This window comes from Triticum dicoccoides, chromosome 1A (assembly GCF_002162155.2).
Source record: "Triticum dicoccoides isolate Atlit2015 ecotype Zavitan chromosome 1A, WEW_v2.0, whole genome shotgun sequence".
Lineage (NCBI taxonomy): Eukaryota > Viridiplantae > Streptophyta > Magnoliopsida > Poales > Poaceae > Triticum > Triticum dicoccoides.
Window position 1 is genome coordinate 38,734,222 of NC_041380.1, and position 7,244 is coordinate 38,741,465.

A 7,244-nucleotide genomic window follows, 5' to 3' on the forward strand; every position below is an offset into this window, starting at 1 on the left:
AATACCAATATTCCGACATGCAATTCTGAAAAAATATCATTTCAGAAATTTGAGTCAAAAGCAATCCTTATATGACCAATGGACTTGATCATATCTATTTGGAAAACGAGCCAACTAGAAAACATAATATTTATTTATCTTCAATTGAGGGACACCATCATTGTTTGAATGGATACCATTCTTCATCAGCTCTTACACTGCCTCCTGATACTTGATACTTCTATATATCACGGTGGACCATCAATCCTACAAAATGTTGAGTAGTTTATGGAAGTCAGCCCATGTGAATAAATTGGCACAAAGTGTAATAACATATAAAATCAATGTATAATAACAACTTACTTGACCATGTTGGCTTTCATGAGAACTATCACTTAGAGAATTACCAGACACAAGTCGCTTAATTTCAGAAACTTCTTACACCATGCCATTGAACTTTTCTTCGAGTTAAACTATGGTCTTAGTTTGTGTCTGGAGCACCAACAGTAAGTTACTTCTATCTCTAAGTAGGAATTGTACACTTGTTGTTGGAGCGCCAACAGTAAGTTACTTCTATCTCTAAGTAGGAATTATACACTTGTTCTTCATTATTGAAGTTATTACAGTTAAATTAAGTCTTACGTGTTTGGCGGAGGTTGTACAATCAACAAAGGTTGTACCCTTCTTGTGTGTCTTAGAAAATAGAGTATCCATACTGATATTATATTATTGGAATAAAAACAACAGAAGTTAAATTGTGTACCAATTCCCAAATTATCTATCTAGAAGGTTTACTACTAGATCAAATAAAGAGGCAACATGAGAACTGACCAAAAACTCCTTGCAACGCCATGGTTGCCCTACACTTCTTCACTTTCTAGATTTTTATTACCTATTAATTCATCTACACCATTTGTAGTGTTTGAAAATATACAACCAATCGGCCAGCACAGTAGATGAATTAAAGATGAAATAAATACATTTTACATACCATAAAATTCATCCATTGAATTTCCCATGTCACTTTCATTGCTGGCATCAACTTGATCATTCATAGCTATAATATATTATGATTTACTTGAAGACAATAAAGCATAGAAACAATTCTTGGTTCAGTACGTGATACTTACAAACTCACTTTTGGAATCACATGCATCCCAATTTGTACTAAACAAGATTGGTGTATTTGTTAGCGCATCGTTTCCATCTATGAAAACAAGTAACCATATTATATCATTGATTATAAGATAGTTGAATAATATTTTTATGTTTACGTAGTACCTTTTGTAGCTAACTTGTATTTTTTTCACAGTTCCGCATCTTGCATTTGAGCCTGTGGGTAACCCTTTGCTGCTGAAATCTGCTAATTGACTTGATTTCTCCACGAAGGTCCGCCTAGCAATGCCTTTGTGTACCAGTCCAGACTTATTCATCTGTGAAAGCATCTTTCCCAAGCTAATGTTGTTAAGTTTCCATACCTATGATGACTCACTGTGATAACATGTGTGTGTGTGTGTCTATATATATATAGCATTTGGTTGAAGTGTGCACAAAGGCTATACAAAGTACAATTTAAGTTAAATAAGTGAATGCTAAATCAAATAAAGTAAGTACAGAACTACTTGTGTCACTGTTTATTAATAAGGTAAAAGCTAATATAAGAAGCAAATCAAATACTACAGATTAAGACTTGAATAAACTAGTGGCCTCATGTTGTTCTCTTTCTACATGACGTTGTTGTTAATTTTCGAAAGAAGTCGTCTTCGTCGCAATTGTCAGGTTCAGGTTCAGAGGGTATATCATCAGACTGTCCATGTGGTACATTATAAGCATGACGTGATGGATTTTTTCACAATTGTGTGCCATCCTTTTATAAGTTTGTCCTTAATAATATATTTTTTAAAAAAACTTTGCTATCCAGAATGAAAGGCTCATCTGTCTAAAGCAAACACTGCAGGTTAAGCCTAACGATTCCATTCTTGTTGTCTTACTTCATTCCATGCTCTTTGTTAAATACGTCAATCTAGTTGCAACAGAATAATGTCACACGCCTTCCATCTAAATATTACAGCTCGACTATCTCTGTCAATATGGCATAATATTCTATTGTATTACCAATTATTATCCCCTTCTTCTGAAAGGACAGCCACCCCATTGGTCTGTGTGCAGAGGAGTCTATCTCGAATTTGAACACGACATCTGAATCTACTCCTGTCATAGCCAGTAAAACATGTTACATTTTCTAATGGACCATGTGATAGTGCCAAAAAGCCTGCGTTGAGCTCACTCATATCATGTTCATGAAAGCAAAAAATATTTGACTATGTAGCTATGTTAACATCTTCACACAGAGATACATAAATAGCTATGTTTAACATCTTCACACAGAGATACTGATATGTACGTGCATATGCATCTACATACACACTTTATTCTGGAATCCTTTGTCTTACCTTCTCTTTTGAACCACTGACTGAACTTCTGGTTCCACATGGTGGTAAATGGTTGTGGTGAACATCCATCTTGACCACTGGAGTACTCACTACAGTAATACAAAGCTTAATTGATATGGGCACGCAAAAATTAGTTGACTATGTAACTAATAAGTTAATCGGCCAATCAATACCTAATATATGGTTGAACTTCATCAAAATTTATGAAAACATAAGTACCAAATTCTACCTACATATTTAGTAATTAGAATCAGCAACATTGCATGAAGGTCCTGCAACAGGAAAAAAAGCAGAGGAAGGAGGAACACCAACGAACCTGCAGCAGCGGAGTGGATGGAGATAAGCAAGCGGTAGCGTGGGCGCATCAGGATCGAAGCTACGGGCGACGTGCAGGCGGCAGTGCGGCCGCACCGTGGTCGAGGCGACCGACGAAGTGCAGGCGACAGCACGCGCACACCGGGGTCGGGGCTACCAGCGACATGCAGGCGGCAGCGCGGCCGAGCTGGGGTCGAGGCGACCGGCGATGTGCAGGCGGCAGTGCGGCCGCACCGGGTCGAGGTTATCGACGACATGCAGGCAGCATCGCGGACAAGCCATGGTCTAGGAGACTGGCAAGGTGAGGGATGCAATGCGGATAGGCGTAGAGCAGAAGGTAGATGCGATCTATGGACCATGAAGGTCACGGGATGAGAGGAGAAAGAGGCGCAAGGAGATAGGATCCTCACAGATTAAAATAGATATTTGTTGTGTAAAAAAAATAGATGTCCGCTGTTACGTGCAAAACCCATATCACAGCATCATCGACCGCTCAATTAGCGATGGGCAGACCGGTGGTTGTTGAAGCTATTACGTAGGCTCTATTTCAATGTGTGGGGACTTCGCTTTGTTGTTTAACGACCAAGGGTTTTTGGGACATCGTCGTTAATGCTAGTTTTTGTAGTAGTGATGGTTCTTCAAGGAAGAAAGGACACAGGCTTGCAATGCGTGATGCTGACGAAGAGCCACAAGAGACGCACCAGTGCGTCCTTGTGAGTGACCTTCTGAAAATTTTATGGATCATGCAGGAATTAAAGAAGAATTTAACGCATATTTGCGTAAAGCCGGTCTTGAGGACTTTGAGGCAGACAAATGCCCCCAGTATCATGATGTCACAAGCTCTTTTGTGAGGAGGTTTGAGTATTCATCTTCGCGTAATTCTCCTTCAGTCATGTTTGATCTTTATGACAAATCTTATACCATGGACTTAGAGGATTTCACTTTTGTTTGCAAACTTCCACAATGGGGTAGTGTTAGGGATCCCCCTAAATCTGAATTTAGAAACTTTCTAGTATAACTGTAGGGGAATCTAGAGATATAACGCAAGCTACCATAGGGAGCATTCACTTTCCTTCTATACATTATTTTGCTCTCTTCATAAGTAGGTGCATAAATGCTAAGGATGAAGTATGTCACATGTGTGTCCCTGACTTTAGCATTCTCAGGAGTGCTGTGTCAGGAGACCAATCTTATCATATGGGAGCCATTGTAGCTCGTAGGTTGCATCATAATAGATATAATGGAGATTTTTTTGGAGGAATTTATGCAACCCGCTTAGCTAAATTTCTTGAGATAGACGTTCGTGAAGGAGACATGGAGTTGCCTCCTGCTTATTTAGATTTTGATTCTATGGTTTCTCACCATTTTGTCGAGACGAATGAATCGCCTCACCAGTACCGACTAATCTTTGACAGACGACGTGTTGTCCGTGTTACTCTCCCTGCTCCTACTTTCTTTGATTATCAAGCAAGAGGAGGATATACTATTACCAGAGAGGAGGCAGATGAGTACGAGAGGAGAGCGGAGGCCGCTCGTCGCCACACTGCAGCTCAAGAGGCGATAGCCGCTGCATCACAGTACGACCCAACAACTATTATTATGGATATCGGCCAGGCCAGCCGTGGCCATAAACCAACTTAGGCCAAAAGCCTAAGCTTGGGGGAGTATGTATTTCTCACCGACATTACATTTATGTTCACACACACTCATTGCTAGATGTTGGTGCTCATACTTTTTCATTGTATCATCCATGCTAGTTTATTTCCTTTTATGCTTTCTTCTTGTGTGTTTAATAAACCTTAAGAAAAAACAAAAAAAATTAGTTGTAGCTTTTAATCGATTTAATTTCCATGCTTGTAGTAGTAATAAAAAAAAGAAAACCCAAAAAGATTTCATGTTCTTCTTTTGCTTGTTGGGAGCTTTCCTGTGTAAATAATTTTATTTCTTTTCTTTCTTTGGGGGTCAGTAGGAGAAGACCATGATTAAATTGTTGAATTGGCTCTTATATGCTTTATTGTTGATTTAACCAAGAGCCCATATTGCTTTGTCTTCTCCTGTTTATTGAATGCTCGCAAATTCCAGCTTTGTCCAATGCACGTGCACTCCTATTATTGTTCACATTGTTTGGTCGTGCAAGTGAAAGGCAATTATGATGATATATGATGGACTGACTGAGATGAGAAAAGCTGGTATGAACTCGACCTCTTTTGTTTTTGTAAATATGATGAGTTCATCGTTCTTGATTTAGCTTGTTATGAATAAACATGTTTGCAATGACAATTAGAGATCATAGTTGCTTGTGCCATGCTTGATTAGCTATGAGTTATAATGGTTTACCTTGCGTGTCAACATGCTATTGAGATGGTTATGATGTGGTATGATGGGGTGGTATCCTCCTTTAAATGATTTAAGTGACTTGACTTGGCACATGTTCACGCATGTAGTTGAAACAAATCAACATAGCCTTCACGATATTTATGTTCATGGTGGATTATATCCTACTCATGCTTGCATCCAATGTTTATTAATTTTAATGCATGTACATGGTTGTTGTCGCTCTCTAGTTGGTCGCTTCCCAGTCTTTTGCTAGCCTTCACCTGTACTAAGCGGGAATACTGCTTGTGCATCCAAACTCCTTAAACCCCAAATTTATTCCACATGAGTCCACTATACCTTCCTATATGCGGTATCTACCTACCGTTCCAAGTAAATTTGTATGTGCCAAACTCTAAACCTTCAAATAATCATCATGTTTTGTATGCTCAAATAGCTCATGTATCAACTAGGGCTGTCTGTATCTTCCATGCTAGGAGGGTTATTCTCAAGAGGAGTGGACTCCGCTCCTCACTCACGAGAAAATGGCTGGTCACCGGGATGCCCAATCCCATGCTTTATGCAAACTAAATCAAAAATAATTGCAAAACAAAACTCCCCCTGGGACCTTGTGTATGTTTGAGGCACTCGTTGTTTCGAGCAAACCATGGATTGATGTTTGTTGATGGAAGGGGAGTGAGGGAGTCCTGGATTAGGGGGTGTCCGGATAGCCGGACTATACCTTCGGCCGGACTCCTGGACTATGAAGATACAAGATTGAAGACTTCGTCCCGTGTCCGGAAGGGACTTTCCTTGGCGTGGAAGGCAAGCTTGGCGATACGGATATGTAGATCTCCTACCATTGTAACCGACTCTGTGTAACCCTAGACCTCTCCGATGTCTATATAAACCGGAGGGTTTTAGTCCATAGGACGAACAGCAATCATACCATAGGCTAGCTTCTAGGGTTTAGCCTCCTTGATCTCATGGTAGATCTACTCTTGTACTACCCATATCATCAATATTAATCAAGTAGGAGTAGGGTTTTACCTCCATCGAGAGGGCCCGAACCTGGGTAAAAAACATTGTGTCCCTCGTCTCCTGTTACCATCCGCCTAGACGCACAGTTCGGGACCCCCTACCCGAGATCCGCCGGTTTTGACACCGACATTGGTGCTTTCATTGAGAGTTCCTCTGTGTCGTCACTTTTAGGCCCGATGGCTCCTCCGATCATCAACGACGATGCGATCCAGGGTGAGACTTTTCTCCCTGGACAGATCTTCGTATTTGGCGGCTTTGCACTACGGGCCAATTCGCTTGGCCATCTGGAGCAGATCGAAAGCTACGCCCCTGGCCATCAGGTCAGGTTTGGAAGTTTGAGCTACATGGCTGACCTCCGCGGAGACTTGATCTTTGACGGATTCGAGCCGCAGCCGAGCGCGCCGCACTGTCACGATGGGCATGATCTAGCTCTGCCGCCGAACAGTGCCCTCGAGGCTGCACCCACATCAGTTCCGACCCTTAATTCGGAGCCAACTACGCCAATCGAGGATGGGTGGTTGGACACCGCCTCGGGGGCTGCAATCTCTACGGCGATCAAGCTGAACACCAGCCCTATTCTTTGCAAAGCCTGTGACTCCAAGGAGCTGGACTCCTCTCCAGACTCCGAGCCCTCCGCGCCCCTACCGATCGAACCCGATTGGGCGCCGATCATGGAGTTCACCGCCGCGGACATCTTTCAGCACTCGCCCTTCGGCGATATTCTGAATTCACTAAAGTCTCTCTCTTTATTAGGAGAGCCCTGGCCGGACTATGGTCAGCAAGGTTGGGATGCGGATGATGAAGAAATTCAAAGCCCACCCACCACCCACTTCGTAGCCACTGTCTATGATTTAACCGACATGCTCGACTTCGACTCCGAAGACATCGACGGTATGGACGACGATGTAGGAGATGAACATGAACCAACGCCTATAAGGCACTGGACAACCACCTCATCTCATGATGTATACATGGTGGACACACCCAAAGGAAGCGACGACGAGGAACACAGGGATGCAACAAGGGATCGTTCACTCGAAAAGCAATCAAAGCGGCGACGTAAGCGCCGCTCCAAGCCCCGCCTTGACAGAGACAGAAGCCATACAGACCCAGCCATAGAGCAGGACGAGCCGGCAAACGACG

General features: G+C 42.3%; 2 long non-coding RNA genes across 3 annotated transcripts; both read right to left on the reverse strand.

Moving 5' to 3' along the window:
* Positions 1–399: 399 nt before the first annotated feature.
* On the reverse strand, positions 400–1,330 carry LOC119356788. Of its 2 annotated transcripts, none has more exons than XR_005172069.1 (3): positions 1,261–1,330; positions 971–1,186; positions 400–471 (listed from the first exon to the last, which is right to left on the reverse strand). It is a non-coding gene; the product is annotated as an uncharacterized LOC119356788 (long non-coding RNA). The 2 variants fall into 2 exon arrangements; XR_005172060.1 differs by lacking the exon at positions 400–471 and having other exon boundaries at positions 817–1,036; positions 1,118–1,186.
* Positions 1,331–1,367: 37 nt separating this feature from the next.
* LOC119356878 lies at positions 1,368–2,634 on the reverse strand. The gene is made up of 3 exons (XR_005172081.1): positions 2,606–2,634; positions 2,433–2,521; positions 1,368–1,412 (listed from the first exon to the last, which is right to left on the reverse strand). It is a non-coding gene; the product is annotated as an uncharacterized LOC119356878 (long non-coding RNA).
* Between the last annotated feature and the right edge of the window lie 4,610 nt (positions 2,635–7,244).